We start from the raw sequence: 20175 nt of genomic DNA, 5'->3' as shown, positions 1-20175 counted from the left end.
ATCTGGGTGGCTTAGGATTTGGGAGGAATTCAGGAGAGGGGCATTGAACTCAACCCTGGGTAGAATGAATGTCTGAAAAGGTTTTCCCGTGGAGTCAAAGCTGGAGAGCTGAGTCTGACAGAAGAAACAGGCATTCTCTAAGCCTGGTGGCGTGAGGACAGACTTCTCAGGCCGAGGGAACAGCATATGCAAGGTCACGGGGGCCTGACTATTTCTGGAAGGGGTCGAGAATAGCAGTCACTTTCCTAGGGTCAGAGGGGCTGTCACGGCAGAACGGATGGAGCGGGAGCACTTAAAACAAGATGGAGAACATAAAAGAAAATGATCTAGAAAACACCCATAGATTTTGTCTTTGTAGGTTCACAGTTATATAAAACATCACTGCACGAAGACCTCCTGAAATCTTACCATTTTCCTTAATATCTTAAAAGAGGAAGAAATGAAGCCTGGATATAGTTAAGTGACTTGCTCAGCCTGACAGCTAAAAAATGAGTAGAATGCTATTCTTCTGAATTCCCAATCCCAAGGTTTAAGGCTCGAATAGTCATCTTTGAGACTGATTTTATTTTACCGTAACTAATCTATCAAATACATTAGGATCTAATTTAATAAATGTTCTCTAATTGCAGACTGGATTTTAGTGAACATATTTTTGTAGAAGACTAAATGAATGCGGACAGACTGCAGTAAGGGCAGATACCCATTTGCAAAAAGATTTCTAACCATTTCGTTTTCAGTAGTCACCTCATTTGTTAAATGTAAAATGCTGTGATAGTGGCAACTATTATTTGCATCTAGAGTGTGTTTTTTGAAAGGTGATCAACTCTTATGTTAAAGGTGAGACCTCTCAGATTTTTCTAGTCTGTATCACTCCCATCTCGACCGCTCGAGTCCCAGTTCTAGGACTAGCCCTAACTCTATATGAAAGGGACTGAGAGTCGACGTTTTAGATTGAATCCCAATTTATGTAGCCAAGCGTTTGTTTCATTCCTCAAACCAAGATCCCGCCTTCTATTCTGATAAATGGGCCCTCATATTATAACCTAGGCCTGTCCTTCCCTTTCCAGTCTTCTCCAAAGATGTTGAATTAAGCACTAAACTGCAGCCTATGATCGAATTCTACTTCCTTTCTATAGATATTGTTGGTCTGGCCATCTTCTTGGATTTCTAAACACATAATGGTCGTGTATGAGCCCTTTCCACCTTCTGGGAAATAACAAACTCTTCACTCAACCCCTTGGATGCTTGTGGATACTGAGGTGTCATCTGCTATTATTGCTCTTTCTCTCAGGTGGTGTTCACTTGGATGAGGAGGGATTAATTCTGGCACCCTTCAATTAAGACCTTTGAAAAATATATTTCCCATAGGAACTTAACTGTTGCTGCCTTATGTTAAATCAGCTAGCATCCTTCCTAAAATGCAGGACACGCTAGCCCTTTATTAAGGAGGAGGGTGTGGAGTGATAGAGATTAAAAGAGGAACAATGAGATGGTGTGGTGAGAGTCCTTCAGAAGGGAACCAGGGTTCCAGGGGGTGGAGGTGAAGGGAAGCCCTGGTTTTTTTGTTTTTTTTTCCTTTTGGTGAAGTATCATTTGTAACCAGGGAAAATTCATCTAGCCAAAGAGCACAGATGTACCTCTGCTGAGGAGAACGGTTCTGTTTGCCAACTGATTTGGAAACCTGCTAGACTCCCCTTTTATTCTTAAAATCGGGCTTCTGAATTGGTCCAGCTCTCGCTCTTCGGGAGAAAAAGTTGCCAAAGAAACCTGAAGCCCACATTCTGGGAAGATGTTCTAAGCCACAGGAAATCTTTAAAGATCTATAATTGTCAAGAAGAACAGATGGAAACATAATATAATGGAAAGGTTAGCATCAGATATTGTTTTATTTAGAAAGAGCCTCTGAGCTATTTCTAATTACAGATCACAAAAGACAGCATCCAGAGCGATCATTAGGCTGGGAGTCAGGAGCCCCGTGTTCCAGTCACATCTCTCATTGTAACTGGTTCTAGAAGGTGCCCTTGACTAAGTCAGCTGGGTTGTCCGTCCTCAGCTTGTTCAGATGTCTATTGGTGGAAATTAGTGTTTGATTTTTTACAGTCCTGTTCATCCTCTGTTCTATGAGGGCATATGAGCATCCTCTGCAAACACTATTAGTCAACAGTGAAAGTCAAAATGTAAACAAAGAAAACACAACCTAAAAAAAAACACTTTAAAATTGTGGGCAGTGAACATCAGTATGAATTTTAGTTTTTGCTTTTATAATTCAAACATGCATACTTCAATGTAATACAAACATTTTGTAATTAAAACAGAACAGTTTCCTAACTGGATGCCTTGTTTCCATTCTCATCCTTCTCTAGTCTTTTTTTTTTTTCTCTCCTGCATAACAGCTGGGATGAGCTGCCTAAAACCTAATACCATTATATTCTTTTCTTTGATACTTGCCTTGATGAATCCCTTCTGCTGGTAAGACAACATCCAAGCATCTTATCGTGGCTTCTACAGGCATCTATGTAAACAATGTCCTTCCACCTGCCCCGATCTCATTGTCTGCAGCTTGTTACCTCTTCACTAAGTTCATCTGTAACAGCCTTCTTTCAACCCTTCCGATACCCCAAAGTCATTCCTTATGTAGGATCGTTGTGCATCCTGGTCTGTCTGCCTGCGATACCTTGTCTGAGATCTTGGCATCAATTATCCCTCCACATCTTTGCAAACAGACCTAGTCCGACCAACCCAGCTAATGTAAGGCCCATGGCTGAGTCCTTTTTACCTTGATTCCCTATTTTCTTTCTACAAAACATCCATTTCTAGCTCACATGGTATTTTTGACTTACATGGTCTGTCTTCTCTCATCAGAATGTGCACCCCATGCCAGCAGGGATTTTATCCTGTTCACTCCAGGGTTTAGGGTAGTACTCTGCACTTTAGGGTGTTGTCATTCCTAGAATATCCATTAAATGAACGGTGATGTCTGTGGAAGGAAATTCAGCCCTAACAATACAAAGCAGACCCTATGTAAGATGTTTATAGACACCCTAATTAAATATCCTATATTACTACCACTAATGCAATTTTATTCTAATCTATTTATATATATTCATGAGGCTCTTAAGGTACCAAAAAGGGAGCATTAGGGACACTATTTATGTACTGGACATCAAAATTTATGTAATATCTCCAACATATATAGTTTTCCATCAATGAAAAAGGTATCAAACAAAAGAAAATTCTATAAGATATTGTATGGAAATTTATTCAAAGATCTTTCTTGTCTTTTTAAAAAATTCTTGAATTTATTACTTCTTCCTTTATTACTTTCTTTCTCTTTTTCTTTTATTTAACAAATCAGAGATCTGATTGCATGCTAGCCTCTTCTGGTATATTCTGTATTCACAATGGCTGATGACACATCAAAGAATGTATTTAAATACTTGGGCTCTTTGAAAATAGGTGATTAGAAACTGTTTTTAGAGCACATGTTATAAAGAAAAAGGATCAGATTCCAGAGAGATAAGGTGGAGAAGGAAATAAATACATAACATACATGTAGTCCCTGTGATTGAATTAGAGGTACTTAAGTATCCTGAATGAATGTTGAATTTCCCCCCCAAATAAACATACATGTGAGGGAGTTTATTCACCCTTTAACTGTTGGTGGCACCACTGTTCGAGAGACGTGCGAGGAAACTCCTTCAAGGAGGAGGGACACATGAAACCCCATTACAAGGTCTCAGAGCATGAGCAGCCGGTTGCTGGAGTGTCCTGTGTGATAGGCAGCAGCGTGTGCATCACTCTGCCTGACAGTCCGTGGACCACCCAGCACAGTGCAAGTCTTCCGTGTCAGCCAGGCCTTGAGGTGGGCACAGCTGTGTCTTCCATCCGCAGAACCCAGCTGAGGCTGGTCTCATCTAATCTTAATTTGCAAGTGTTGGTTTTCCCCAATATGAGAGTGGTATGTATTCAACTTCAAAATATGAGAACCACAAAAAGCATAGAAAAAATAATTCATGCATAATTCCACCACTTAGACATTGTACTATTATGGTACATGCTTTCCTAGCACTATTCCATGTGTATGGATATGTGTGAATATATTTATTTAGAGTATATGTGTACATTTATGCATATGTATATCTTTGTATATATATTCATATATACAATATGTTCATATTATATATGCAGATATTATGTATATGTATGATGTATAAATGCAATCTATTATTTATATACACATTACAATGTTATCGTATGGAACAAACTGCTGTAACTTATCTGATTTACTTTTAGTCAGCGAACATTTCCTATGCCCACAATATTCTTCAACAACGTTAATTTAATAATTGCTTAGTATCCCACTATATTCCATTTTTGATTGTTTCACACAATATTACGAATGTTTGATTTTTAAGAGTCCCATTAGCACAGACAGAGTGAAAAAGACAGAAATCCACTTTCAACAAACCATCAGTAGGAGGGTTGTTGTGTTCATTCTTTGTACCAGCCATTATGCTAGAAACGTTTTGTATATTATGTCATTTAATTGTCAAACATCCATGTAGAACAACAGCTAGTGTTATTCTCATTTTGCAGTCAAGAAAACCGGATGATATATCACAGCCAAAAAAATATATACTACCTATAAATATATTCATACTCACACATGCAGATCGCTCACAGGCATAAACATATACCAAATGGGAAGTTCTAAATTTGGTTATTTTGCCTTGAAGAGTTAATAAATGAGCCCAGGAAAGAGTTTGCAGTCTGTTGTAGTGTAAAGTTTTGTAAGTCTGTAGAATAGACGGAAGCACAGGCTCTCAGAACTATGTAGGTGTGATACTGAATGTCTTCTGACTTAGCCCTGTTGTATTGCAGATGAGAAATGTGAACTCAGAGAGTCGTGTTTATATCCGTTTCAGCACCGGAATCTAATTCCAGGCTGTCTAGGTCATAACATCATTTTTTCATGCATTCATTCACTCTGATTATTAACTGAGTACCTACTATGGGCTGAACAATGTATAAAAGCCCTGACATGTGAGTAGATGCAATTTTCATGAGCTGCTTATTCCTGAGAACAAGGTAGACTCTTTTTTTATGTACCAAGTCTGCCTCAATGGGCAATATCTCCAGTAGAGTCACTGAATTATTTTCTTCCAACTTCCCCCTTCCCTTATCCCATGACCACTCCTCGCAGTCAACTGACTCCACGTGTTGCTCTCCCTGTACGACAGACACTGACAGGCTTCTTCCATTCTAGGCATGTGGTCCTAGGATAGAGATGGTACTAATTTCTCCTTTCTCTGTGCTAGATATGGAGTATTCCGTGTGGGCCAGAAAGAGTTTCTGCCCACATGGGTCAAATCCTTTCAATTCTAAGCATATCTCTAATAGTATCAGGCATGTCAGATTATGGTAGGTGTTGAAATAAAGATTATATTGGTTACTTAACAATTACCATTTATTTGACAATGCTGTGTAACATTATCACCTCCAATTTAGTGGCTTACAACTACAAACATTTATTATGTCATGGTTTCTGTGAATTAGGAATCCAGGCATGGCTTACCTGCCTCCTCTGGCTCAGGGGCTCTGGGAAGCCTGATATCAAGTTATCGTCTGGGGCCATAGTCATATCAAGGCTTTGAGGAAAAATCACTTCTGAGTTTACTCACATGTTTCGGTCTCATGGGCTGTATAATTGAGGGTCTCGTGTCCTCTTGGGTTGACGATCAAAGACATCAGTTCTTTCCTGTGTTGCTGTCTCCATACAACTACTCATAACATAGCAGTTTGCTTCCCCCAGAGTTAGGGGTCTGACAGAAAGAGTGAGCCCTGCAAGATGGAAGGCAGTATTTTTGTAAGCTCATCAGAAATGGCATCCCAGCACTTCTGCTATATTCTGTTCTTTTGAAGCAAGTCCCTGGGTCCAGCACACCTTCAAGGGGAGGGTATTACACAACAGCAAAAATATCAGGAAGTAGGGGTCATTAGAAACCATCTAAGAAGTTGCCTTGCACAGAAATAAGCCAAAAAAAAAGAAATGGATTATGGCTTATTGAGTTGGGACTTTCAAATGTGTTCCTTGAAGATGTAGTATTTGAATTATACTTTGAAGACTACAACCTTAATGTATAAGGCGGATTTCACAGGAAAATAAACATAAGAGAAAGGATACCTGCATAAATAAGGGCAGAGAGGAATCGAAGTTCTGGGACCCATTCATGCAAATGACATTTCGGAGAGACTACCACATGCAGAGCAGTAGCCCGGGAGGGCTAGAGCATAGGACAAATCGTACGTCTTAACTGACTCTCAGCAGACAGACCGTTAACCCGTGTTCTTACTGCTGTTAAATGATGCTACATCATCTTTCTAGACCAGTAACTGTATGTCGAACTTCATTATACAATCCTGGGACTGGAGAGCATTGTAAGAAGTCATGTAGCTTATCTCGGTTTATGGAAAAAGAATAGACTTCAATATCTGAAATGCCTGAAACCCATTTGGGCCACTTATCAGCCCTTGGCCCAAATCACTTAACCTTGCTAAATCCAAGTGTCCATAGCTATAAAATGGAGCAATTGTAATTACATCAAACTGCAGTTGGAAGGATTAAAGGAGATAACATTAGTGAAAACCCATAGTTCAAAGCCTGGTATTTAATAGACATTCAATAAGCTTGCCTCTCTTGCCTTCCTTGTCTTCCCTACTTCTTTGCTTCTCTTTTTCCTCCAAATCCACTTAGAAATTCTCTTACGTCATTACCAAAAAAAAAAAAAAATCCAAGTTTTTACCAAGCCAGCAAGGAAAGTTGACCATTTTTACATCATTCCAAAGCTTTGACATCTTTGCTATCCTAGAGGACTTTAAAATTAGGACAAAATTAACCTCATTTTAATCATATTATTCTTAGTCTATATATTGCACTTAACACACACTAGATAGATGCTTCTTAAATAAGTTATTTTTTCACCTTGTCATCAAAAATAATATAATCCTCTGAAAGGTAAAACTAAAACCAATAATTGTACAAAATCTAGAGAACTATAATAAGTACTAAGCAAACAGATGGTTAGTTTAAATGACTTAAGAATCTGTGTGTTTTTATCTTAAGAAAGATGTTTAATACCTGGGCTAATTATAGATACAGCACTGCCTGACACATTGTAATTTATGCTTCTATTCTGATTTCTTCTTTATTTAAAGAAATTAGGTTCCTTTGCATGAGGTGTTCCATGAATCTAAGACTTTTATGCAAACTATGGCTAAGCTTAATTCCAACATTTAAAAATGCTTTCAGCAATGATGCTAGCTTACCCTGCACCTTCCTTAGGAAAAAAACCAAATTGATATTGCTTCTTGAGTTCATGAACAATTAAAGAAAGAAAACAAGATATACCAAGAACTAGACCCATACCTTCCTTGGAAAGTCCCATTACCGCACAAAGAACATACCTTCATAGTCAATATATTAGAATATATGACTTGTTGAAAGTTGAAGAATCTTTTGTAGTCCTAGATCAATGTAACTTCTAGTAATGAATCTATAATTCGTTATAGATTGCATCACCCTCTGTCATTATCCAAATGTACAAGATTGTGAGACACGATTTTATTTGATTTCTGTTATAATCTGATGCATACAGTAGAAACTTAGTATTCAAGGTAAGAACACTAAAAAAGTTTTGATGCTATCAGAGGAACCCTAAAAGTTCTTGAAATTTTGATGAAGAGCTAATATGAATTAAGTGATATGTAAGTAGAATTACTTAAATAACGAGCAAATCCAGTTGAACATCCAGCGTGCAGACCTTAACTGTGGCTTTGTTCTACTTAATTTCACTTTTCCAACTTTCCCAGGGAAGTGGTAGGAAAAAAAAAAATGGAAGGAAAAATATGGCACAATTGAAAGGGGGAAAGAAACCTTAGCAAAAGACGACAAGGCAGCTAATTTATAAAGGGAAATGTATACAGAAGAAACAGATAATTTAATGGAAATATGAATTTTATAGAATAAATCAAGAATCTTTCTAAAAGTTTCTATGATATGAATTTGAGAACGTACTTGGAGTTCAGTTGGGTATATCTAAAATATTAAGAATTTTCTGAATAACTAGATAGATTCCCAGTGTATAGAGATGGTCTTTGCATCTTCCTTTATGGTCAAAAAATTTTAACTGAAAAGCAAAAGCTTTTTATGCAAACCAGATTTTTATGGGATGTGAGAAACTTTTTGCTCCTTAAGGTGGTTTTCATCTGTTGGGGAAATCCAAGAAATGGATGTCAAGTTAGAATCAGATATATAAGACGTTTATCAGTGGGAAACACCTTTTAAGGAAAGTGGGGAGGGGGAGTAATAAGATGCAGGAGAGCCTTCAGACCACAAAGTGGATCTGACATCTGTTGAAGGAGTGAGGGCAAGAAGGGGGTTTGGGTAGGAAGAACCCCAGCTGCAGTGGCCCTGAGAGAACATCTCAGCCAGGCTGTTGAGTAGCCCCTGAAGAAATGCTTCACATTAAGGAGAGTGAAGGTGGGCAGGACTGACCCTGCTCTAGTACCCTCTTCAAGCTCAGTCATTGAGTGAGAGCAGCCTTGGAAGAGTGTGACCTTCAATTAGCATCTACAGAGGGCCTGGAAATTGTGGCTCTGGGGGCTGTCGACTAAGTGCCCATTACTCACAGCAGTTTTTTTTTTTTCATGAAAGATCTGAGTGGCTCACTCCCAAGGCAGCCATAGTCTACCCCTTGCGCAGCACAGACCTACTTCTCCATCCACTTGAGGGGAGCAACTCTTCCATGGCTGCCGTGGGCTTCTCCTCTTGAAAAGAAACTTTAAAGAAGGAACAAGCAGTATAAACCACGTTTCATTGAGGTTACATTCTCAAGGCAGCCATGATATTATTATATCCTTCCTACACTGTCCATTTTAAACCCTCCTCTTCCTCACATATCACCTCAGCAAGTCTTGGTGACTTATCTGGTAATGTGCCCAAAACCTTATCCCTGAGTAGTCTAAGCTTCTAGAATTTACACCTGTTTCAGGCTTTATTTGTTGCATGTGTCCATTCATAGTTAACACTGGGCAAGAAATAACCAGAGACACCCAGTGGATCCCTTGGGTTCTGCACACTTTCCTCCATGCCTGCAGTATATGACAGCAGACCCACTTCCTTCTGCTAACCAGGACCAGTGACCCCTGCCAGTCAAAATGGTGGCTTGTTTTCCTGTCTAAGTATGAATCCAGGTGCCTTGGTGGCAGCTTGTCGTTGAATGGGACCTTGTTTTGGCCTCTGGAAAGAATATTCTCCCTTTAGGACTCTAACCCAAAAGAGCCCAACACTGAGAGGATGGGAAGGACAAAGCACGAAGTCCCCCAGTTGGTCATTCAGAGCCATGTAAGTGGGGCCGTGGAATCATTCAGTTGCTATTTCCCACATCTAAGAGCATATAGTTTGGACTGATATACTTGGCAGTTGGGTTCCCATGGCTATTAACAGAACCGTTCCTGTGTCCACCTTTTCCACCATGAACTTTGACCTATGGAGGAGCACCAACACTGAACTTCTTAATGATTTGTGTGTCCCTCTCGCCAGTGCATTCATAGTGGCTGGACTGAACTCTGTGTCCTCTGGGCCTTTCTGTAGAAGAAGAGAATCAGTCCTCTGGTGGGTGTTCCAGACTCACATCATATATCCATTCCAGCATGCCCACAGCCACGAACTTTTTCATTCATTCCATTTCTGGCTTACAGACACTCACACTTAACTCAGCATTGGCCATTGTCTTTTCTAGGCTTCTAAGGGCCATCCTAGCAGTGAATCTGTCCATTATCCATGGTCCTTGCCAGGGCATTGAATCCCATATCCTAGGGGAGAGCTCGCAAGTCTGCAAATTCTGTCATACGTTCTGGCTTCATTTGATCAATCACCCTCAAAATGCAACCCCAGAGGTTCTCCTCTGGCTCTTGCTGGTGTATATTAGCTAATTCCTACAGCCTCTTTGGAGTGCAGTCTCTTTTCTCAGTTATCAGCCTCAGTAAACCAATTTACACTGAAATGTACCCCCAGTTATTGGTCTGGCAGATGAGAGATGAAGCAGCAGCAGCTCCTGGGAGCAGCACCTCTTGCCTTGGGGAAGAAGAGGCTTCTGAAACATCCTTCCACACACGGGGTGCAGTTAGAGAAAGTCCTAACTGAGGGGGTGGGCTATGTCTTCAAACTCAGATGGTTCAAGGGAATCTGCAAAGCCAAATTTCTCAAGAGCTTCCTCTCCAGGTGTCCCTGTCCCATGTATCAGAGTTTCCCAAATCAGCATAACGGATCTAACTGGGTCTGAGCATTTACTTGTCTTGGAAGTTCTGTGCTTCCAACTATTAACTCTTGTATTTGCTATCAGCTCTTCTACTACAAGAAATAAAGTAGCATACAAAGAGGCCCTCTTGCCCTCACACCTAGCCCTTTAACTATTTCTTAACCACTCTCAGTTTTTCATTCTTCCTCTGCCTAATGTCAGTGCAGTTTGATAGGAATCAGCCCGCTCTGCCGTCCTTGTGGGTACTGTTGCTCCCACACTTTTCCAACGTCTGAGTCATCCTGCAGGCAAGAGCAGCTCCCTCTAGTACAGTCTTCAGCAGTGGGTTCAAGACTTGGACCAGGGACTCTTCTTGATCCAGATTCTATACCAGATGAGGCCCTGTCTGCCAGCTGGGTAGGGAGTGATAGAGTCTGAAAATCTCATTCTACACCCTGCTTTGTCAGACAGCTCTCTGTCCCAGCAGAATCAGTTTGGGTGCTCTAAAAAGCTGAGGACAAAAGGAAATTTGATATGCAAGATACTTATTTGTGGAAATGCCTGTGAATGATGAAGGGAAGAAGGAACAGGAGCTGATGGAGGGAGTCTTCAGACCACAAAGTGAGTTTGACATCCAAGAAGAGAGCGAAGGAAGGAATATGATGGAGTGGAAGGAGCCTCAGATGGAGTGTCACACTAAGGAAGTCTGAGGCAGACAGATGGGGAGGCCTGGAGCAAAGATGGCCCATTAGAAGAGGTGCATTCAGGGCAGGAGCGCATTTGCCTCTCATAACCCCACTTGGCTCCGTCACTGGCTTGGAGCAGCCCTGCAAGGACAAGGTCAATGTGAACCCTGAAGCTGGAGGCAGTTTTCTCTTGTCCAGGTCTAAATGGTGCACTTCGAGATAGTTTGATATAATGGAAAAAGGATGCACTCACTCTTCTAGTCTAGAGTAAGATAAATATGAGTTTCTATCCTGGCTCCGTTTCCCTGGATCTGTGATCAGCACCAGTCACTTGATATTTATGGAAGTCTGTTTCCACATACATAATGCAAAGACACTATTGCTTTCTTCATAGCTTGTAATGATTCAAGATGAAGTACGTAAAATTACACAGCACAATGACTTGCATAGCGTAGGTTTGGAAAAATGTTATTTACCTCTCCAACCTTGCATCGAATTCTTCTTGTCTCCATTCTTTTTAAATTTATTTTGCATTTTAAACTGGGGATAAAATTAATGTCCTTCAAAAAATCAAGTCTAAGAAATATTTATTACTGAATTTTATTTGTCAACATTTTGGAAATCTGTTTACTCGTAATTGATTAGAGAAACCTACCAATAAGGAGTTTTACCGTTTGTTACGAAACGCGTACACTTTTGCTTGGAGATTTGATTGCTGAAATTTGATATTTTTGTCTTTTTAGTTAAAAATGTTTACTGTTTGGAAAGCACTATGTCTCTAATACTGGTAGAAGACATATAAATCAACTGTGAACCTTCTCTGAGCTGCATATATGTGTGATGGTTCCTCTCAGTTTATTGCATAATTTCAATACAATATCTAACAATTATGTCTGTGGTAAACATGTCTGCTTTCTCAGGCCTATAATGAATCGGTTCATATGTTCTATTACGGAGTAACAGATTATGACTGTTTGTCAGTTTCAGCTCCACTGAAGATTACATGAATAAAATCCCCACTAATGGCCACCAAGCAACTCACACTCCGTTTTGCCCAATACTGTGTTAAGTCCTTTGTGTGAGGATGTATATGTTCGTATGTTTATCTAACCTCCCTCTTTAGGGGTCAATCAGTACATTAAAAAAGCAAAGACAACACCAATCCTTTGAACAAAGAATGAACATAATCTGTCAGTGAGCAAACAGGTTCTGGATAATGAGAGAAAATTGCTGGAAGAAGCCTTGCAGCTCATGCAGTCTAACCCCCTCACTCCACACACGTGCAGAGGGGTTAAGTGATTTGTCAGAGGTGACTCAAATGCAAAGTCAGATCTTTGCCCCCAGGATAGGTACACTGTCCCCTTTGTACATCTGGCTTATGTGTCTAGCGTTGTGCGAAGCCATCTGGGAAATACAAAAGAAATACAGACTCCTTTTCTCATTTTCCTGAGTTTAGTTGATACCAGTTTTGGTGATAAGAGTTCTTAATGAAGACAAGATCATCTAAATACGCTCATGTGTTTCACTGAGAAAAGAGAAAGAGAAAGCAATGGATATTTATTGCTCTTTCGTTCTTTGAAAATACTTCTATGTACCTAATCTCATTTATTCTTAGTGACTCTCTAGAGTGGTATGTTGCATTTCCCCCTTTAGTAGTTAAAGTAACTGAGGCCTGGAGGATTAAGTGGCTTGTTCAAAGGTATATAGTTTCCAAATGTAGATACTGTGACTTCAAAATCCTCACTCCCTCACTACTCCTGAAAGAGAGCATCTGATTGATGGACCTTGATTCAGACTAAAACAGTCATCTTTGAACTTTCAGAATAAATGATGTCATATATAATTTCATATATAAATGTATAGACGGTGGAACCAGAGCTCAGACAGGGGTCTTCTGACTCCAGAGCTCCTTCCTTTTCCTCAAAACAAGCCCTCTGACTATCTTCTCCCTTATTCTTTGCAAATAAAATCTAAGTTTCCATTAGTAAGATTTCTTACTGCATTTCTACTCCAAATAGTATGTAAATGAAATGGGAAAAGTATGGGAAAGAAAGTTCAAGTTTTGTTATGGACACACATGCACACCCACACTCACACCCACACGTATCACTGGTTGGATAGGTTAATGGATTACTCTCATTAATTCTTGGCATGATGTCTCTCTACGAAAGCAATGAGTAATTAATTAATTCTGAAACTCTCCCGTTGGTTAAGGTGGTATGAAAATAACAATGTCTTAGGCCATACATGTGTTAATCTTGTGATGGGATCTGATATTTGCTCAAAGTATTTATTTGCTTTGCAGCTTTATTTAGTGTAAAATTGCTTAGAGGATAGGGTTATCTCCTGTAGCGGTGACAATCCTTGTTGTCAAGCGGTGATTGACAACTGGAAGATGAGAATATTTCCAGAAATAGTCACCTAGAATATTCCCCAAACATAACTTATGAGATAGGCTGTGGGATTTAGAAGAAAGCCCGAAAAATGGATTCAAGTGGGGAATCTGACTCACGTTTTGTGTTTGCTGTAAGAAGGTGTAAAGATGTTCAGGGGACAGTTCCTTGGTTGAGGCAGCCATAAACTCTGGAGTAAGCAATCTGGGCATAAGCCCAAGAATGTTTTGATGATTTTCGTACATTTATTTAGTTTGCCCCCTCCCCGATACGTTTTAAAATCCATGTTTGTCTAAGCGAAGGGGAAGCAAAAAATCTACCTTAATGGACACAATTGGTCAAAATTAGAAATTAAGGGGAGATAGTACACATCTGAGGGCAAGGGTGGTATAGTAATGGCAAAATTAATCGAAGTGAGACAACCAAGAAAGAGAAAGATGCTTAGGGAGACTGAAGTTTTCCTTATTGAGCTGATTCTTTTCCACCTTGAAATATTTTCCTTCTAGGAGGAAAAATAAAAAGACCTTGAAGATACTGGTTTTGGCTACTTTAAGAGCAACATGTGGTTAGTGATGCTGATACAGCCATAAAACAAGAGAAAATCTAAATGGAGGAAATATACTTTTCAGAATTACTGTACACATTGAAACTCTTATTCCTGCAATGATTGGATAGAGTTTACTTATCTAGTCTCCAAAACAATAAATTAAAAGGCTTAAATGTTTTAAGAGTTTGTTTTTGCCTCAAATATGAGTTTGTATTCATTCAGTACATTCATTTTAAGTCTGACTCCTAATAATGTGTGTGCTTTTTATCTAGCATTCCGTTCTGTTTGAATCTTTAAACTTGTATTTCTGAGCAGTAATTGCAGTTCTAAACAGTAACTGTAGTTGGTGTTCAGAGACGGGTCTTTTCATGACTAATTCTAGGATATAAAGTGAATGATTTTTACAGTGGGACAGGATTAATCTTGGTGGTGTTGCTCTGGCATATTTTGTAGGTTTAATTATTATTAATCTGGATAAATTTTAACTTTCAAAATGTTAATTTAACTCACCAGGTCTCCTGGCTCATTAATCTCTTCAATAGTGCCACTTAGGATAAAATGGCTCATCAAACAATAGCGATTCAATCATAAATATGTGGAAGTGGAAAAGCAGCGACACTGAAGGCTCAGAGGATTCAAAACATTTTTCACTTCTCAGCATTCTTCATTTTTAATAGTATGAGCCATTGCTGGAGATTTTCCCACTTCATTAAAATTTAATTATCCACTAATGTGACTTTTCTTTTTCTCATACACACACACAGCTTTACAGAAATGTTAGAACACTTCATTTTCCTCATCTTGAGAATGGGTATAATTCCTACCTCGCCTACTTGAAAAAAGACTTGAGATAAGACGATTTTGAAATGATGAAGTGTAATAGTACTGTAAGCAGGTAAATTATTATTATTGTTAGAAACTGCCTTGTTTTCCAACCCCAAAGATAAATTTGCCAGTTCAGCGACACTTTTTGCATATAATAATCTTATGTGCCAGATACTACGTTTGTGTGCTTTAAACACAGGGTGCGAAACCTTCACCTTCAAGGTGGAGGTCGTTTTTCGCAGTTTGCATAAGAGGAATTTGAAGAGGCTAAATGTCCTGCTCACAGTGGAGTAAGTGGTGGAGCCAGGGTTCATAATCAGATCTGCTCCTAAGATCTGTACAATTCATTCTCATGTAAAAAATGGCATAAGAATAATGCCCAGTTTTTATTATGGAGTTGGAACTAAAAACAGCCACAGTTTTACTGCAATCTTATCACGTGCTAATGACATTACAGAAGTCACTTCAGTTAACTCTCAGATGAGCACAGGGTTCTTTTTTGTTTTGTTTTTGATTTTGATTTTGCTTCGCTTCATTTTATGAATGAAAAAACTGAGATTCAGGGAAATTAGCATCTTGTGATGCCTCAGATTGTATGTACAGCTAATAAGATGTGGCAGGAAGGGGCTTCTAATTCTCATCAGTTTGACTCTGAAACTCTTTTAATTACCTTATTATACAAAAATGAGACCTGCCTTGCAATTGTTAGGATTATTACAACATTTTTGGTTTTTAAACTTTTGCCTACTGTAATTAGCCACTGACTTGAACTGTGGAGGTGGGCATGGCCTCCTTTGTGTGAATTATTTTAGCCTGAGTTTTCTTTGACTGGGGTCACACCGCCAGCACCTTCCAGCAGAATGTCACGGCCCCAGAGAGAGCCAGAACTGCTCTGTAGTTCATCCGCAAAGCCTAGCTCCGTGGAGGGCTGATGATTTACAGTCAGCAGCCGGCACAGAAATGGGAGGATCAGTTCGACGGTGAGGTCTACTGAGACATCTATAAAACCCACTTTCACACATGATTTATGTCACTGGAGGCAAACAACGGATAATCTTCCTGAAACTATGGACCAGACTTTTTAGACCAGTGAATGATAATGTCTCAGAAGTTATTCCTATCACTAACTCTTTTTTTTTTTACCCCCTATATCCGCTCTCTAGTTTTTCAGGCTCGCTAAGGAAAATATCTCTGGCTTCAGATTTCTCATAACAAACAGAAGTTGGTAGGAAAGCTAGAGCCATCTGTTTTCTGTAAATTAAATGTTTCGATTAGAGACCCCTATAGGATACATGCGTCAGAAAGGCACGGCATATTACTTACGCAAAAGGACTTTATTTCTTGCTATGACTAGAATTTGCCAGTCTTGGAACTTGCCTCTTTTAACTGTTAATTCTCAGCTTTGTTGTTGTTTAGAAGTATGGGAATTAGATGATAATTCAGGGGTACAGATGGAATTTTTTAGCTGGGAAATGGAGTAGAGAGGACGTACGAGAAAGAAGAATTTATTAATTTTTTAACTGAGTCACAGTGAGACTTGTTGTTCTTTTTTAGGGAGTGGGTAATTAGGTTTATCTATTTATTTATTTAATGGAGGTGCTGGGGAGTGAACCCAGGACCTCATGCGTGCTAGGCATGTGCTCTACCACTGAGCTCTACCCTCCCCGTCCTCCCTTCTTGGTTCTTACACAATTGGAAAAAAAAAAAAAAAGAACATTTTAAATAAATGTATTTTAAGACCTAGATTTTTAAAATTTGGTTTCTGATTGTACTGTTTTCCTGGGGGTTTGCACTTAATGCCAGCCTCCAATGAAGGACAATGCCCCGCTGCTACTTTAAAGTTGTAAGGAAATCTGCTAAAAAATCTCCTTGATTCTTCCTCAGAAATGTCTGCACCTGAGTGCTAGTCAGAAAGGTCCATAAAGTGTGCTTTCATGAAAATTGGAGGCGTACATACTTCTCCTGATGCTGTTACTTGGGTCCAGAATAAGAGCTGCAATAGTGTCATGCTTGAATTGGAACATGCCATCCCTGAGTATATCAGTGAGAACATTTCAGAAGAATTTTACCCCAAATATACAGCCAGCACCGCTGCCACAGAATTAGATTACCAAGTTGAAAACAACAATGCAGAGCCAGGCTCTCCTCACTGGCGAGCTGGCAGTTTGCCCCCCACGTGACAGGAGAGAGCTGCCTTCCCAGATCTGAATGTCGGTAATTAACAGATTTGGGACGGCCAAAGGCGGAGTACATTCTGCTGCTGCTATTTCTTAAATTGTTTTTTTTTCTTGTTTATTTTTATTGGCAAGGTTGACTCTCCTAGGGGTTCCCTGTGTGCTGATCTCCCCATCCTCTGGAATTGCACGGTCCCCACTCCCAGAACAACCTTGGGATGGATGCCTTCAGTTCTTTGTCTTTTCCAGTCTCTTTTTCTCCTTATTTTAACCAGATCCTCTTTATTCCTTTTCTTCTCCACTGGTTTTCATTCTCTCCTCAGACTGATCCTTCCATTCTCCATAGGGATCCCTAGGTCACTTCCTGACAGTGTTGTGGTGTTACATTTGGGTGTGGTTGGGGATGATGGAAAATGGAAAAATTTTGTATCAAATGAAGGGAATACCGGAGGGGAGGGTATAACTCAGTGGTAGAGTGCGTGCTTCGCATGCACGAGGTCCAGTACCACTATTAAAAACAAACAGAAACATACATACATACATAAATACCTAATTATCCCCCCAAAATTTGTTTTTAATAGGAATATATATCTCTTTCAGAAAATTTGAAAAGACTGAAATAGATGTTAAAAGTATTTCTCCTAATCTCCGTCCCAGAGTTAACCTTTGCAACCCTGGTCGATATTTGTTTCTGAAAATGTTTGAACGGAATTTCAACAATTTGGTGCAGATATTCATGTTGCTTTGATTTTAAATGTGGCTTATACACAGCGGTGAGCCAGTAAACGTTTAGCAGCCAGCTCTCAGGAGAAAATATATGACATGTAATATATATATGTATATTTTTATAAGCCTTACTGATATAAAGGATGTACGAGACACAATTTACAAATAGTGATAAAATATAGAATGTTCTTTATTATAAATTCCATGCGGCCGATTGATTTTCACAGAACCCTTTTGTTGATTTTTTACAGAAGTCTTGCATCTTTAGCCAATCTATGGTTGCAACTGACAAATGAATGTACTTTCAGTATGAATATTGACTGATACTTTCATTTACATTAACATGTAAGTCCAAAGTGAAACAACAAAGACATACTGAGACTTCACTAGTTTGTAAATGAAGCAAGCAAGCTCTTTGTTGAATTGGATAATAATATTCAAATACTGAAAGAATATTTCTCAGTTTGCTGTGTTGTCCACAATGTAATGTCTGCAGACAATAGACATGCAAGTTTAATTTGCATTATTAACGTCTTTTCCATCACTTTTTCAGTTTTGACTATGCATTCTCCAAGAGGGTGATATGGCCCCTTGGGGGCAAAAACTGGCTCTTGGGATGGAGCAAAATATGTTGCTTTTTTCATGTATAAAGTTTAGATGTACATGTAGTACACAAACAGTATTACGCCTGTGGTTTAAATATTTCATGAGGAGGGGACAATTAGGCCAAAAATATCTAAAAGGACTCCTTAGAGGGTGATAATAATAAAACAAAAAGTTGAGAAACAATCAACCAAACAAGAAATAAAGCCCTGATTCATAATGTTTGCTGATTTCTATTAAGTACTTCCATCGTGGCCAGTTTCAAGCTACCAGTGTGACATCACTGAATGTGGCATTGAGAGAAGAGGTACAGCACCGTAGCATTATATAACATCCCCCCATGCAGGCATAACAGGTGTCCAAAACCTCAAGAGCACAGAGAATAGTTAAATGTGATTTATTTCTTTAAGCATCCAGCTCACAAAATTTTTGAAAATTTAACCGTCATCTTTCATGAGCATGTTGGACCTCGCTCCTGTACACCACTGGATGGTAAATGCAGAATTTTAGAGAGGTTGGGGGCAGGGGCTGCCTCAGGGGCACCAGAAAGAGCCAGCTTTTCTTCAGCTTCAGCCCTGTTGAAAGGATGCTTAGAGAGGGCCCAGCTGTTTCTTTTAGTTGGCTGACATAATAAGTATTTTGTCCACATTTTTAATTTAAAAAAAAATTAGTATGCACTTCTCAGATTCAACTTACTGGTTGAAATGATGTGAACTCACTTTAGGACTTGATACTTACAGTCACATTGTTTCCACTAAAGTTGCATCAAATTGCACTCTCCCTAGTAGGATAGAAGATTCCTGTTTCACTGCACATTATACATTTAAAAAACATATGATCACCAGAGAATTATAGTGTCTCACTTTTGATTGAATACCTTAAGATTTGCAAAGGCTAATTGTAGAAGATTTTATTGTACCAATCTATACAACCACATGAAAGATGATTAAAAAACATAGCTCCAAATACGTAAGGGTTAATTGAAAGGCTCATGAAATGTATTGTTCCCTTTCATTTGAGGTGTTTAGATCCTTTGTATTATATAAGATGTCATTTTTTTTAAAGAAGAGGTAAAAGTGTCACTATATGCCGACAACATGTTACTATATATAGAAAACCCTAAAAGGTCCACACAAAAACTACTAGAGCTGATCGAAGAATTCAGCAAGGTAGCAGGTTACAAGATTAACGTTCAAAAGTCAGTTGCATTTCTTTACACTAACGATGAATCAACAGAAAAAGGAAGTAAAGAAACAATCCCCTTTAAAATAGCACCCAAATTAATAAAATACCTAGGAATAAATCTAACCAAGGAGGTGAAAGAATTATACACAGAAAACTATAAACCATTGATGAAGGAAATTAAAGAAGACTTTACAAAATGGAAAGATACCCATGCTCTTGGATTGGAAGATGTCATTTATAAATCACTCCTACTAGTTTTGCTTGGGACACCCCTCTTCCAGTATAGACAATATCACAATTGCTCACAGTTTTATAAGCAATATCATTTCTATGATAGTGATGATAGAGGAAAAGATTCTGTCAGAGTCTGTGTTTCCACTGAAAATTGTGTCATTTCAAGACAGTAGAAAGAGATTAAAAGTTCTCCTGGATGTGAGGTTATATAAAATGGAACATTTAAATATGAAAGCTTTAAAATGTATTTCTCCAAAGATTATTGATACATATATTTTCACTGCATCTAAGCATTTATAATATGCAGGTAAATGCATTGAAAATCTTCATCATCAAAATCTGACATCATATTTTATTTTTCTTCATTTTTATTTTTCAAGACTGAAGTGATTATCAAGTCTCAGGAATTTTCTTGGATGGTACATCAGGACTTAGATGAGGCATAGATTTCTTTTCCACTCCCAAATTTAAAGTTCACCTCAGCTGCAAGTTATATAGTAAGTG

The 20175-nt window shown here is 38.9% G+C and overlaps 1 protein-coding gene across 10 annotated transcripts in view; it reads left to right on the top strand.

Moving 5' to 3' along the window:
• Positions 1 to 20175, top strand: part of LRRC4C (leucine rich repeat containing 4C) — a 1285379-nt gene that overhangs the window by 893028 nt on the left and 372176 nt on the right. The window lies entirely within an intron of this gene.

The sequence above is a fragment of the Vicugna pacos genome, chromosome 10 (genome assembly GCF_048564905.1).
Source record: "Vicugna pacos chromosome 10, VicPac4, whole genome shotgun sequence".
NCBI lineage: Eukaryota > Metazoa > Chordata > Mammalia > Artiodactyla > Camelidae > Vicugna > Vicugna pacos.
Note: the sequence above shows the minus strand (reverse complement) of the source record. Positions and strands in the feature narration are given on the sequence as shown.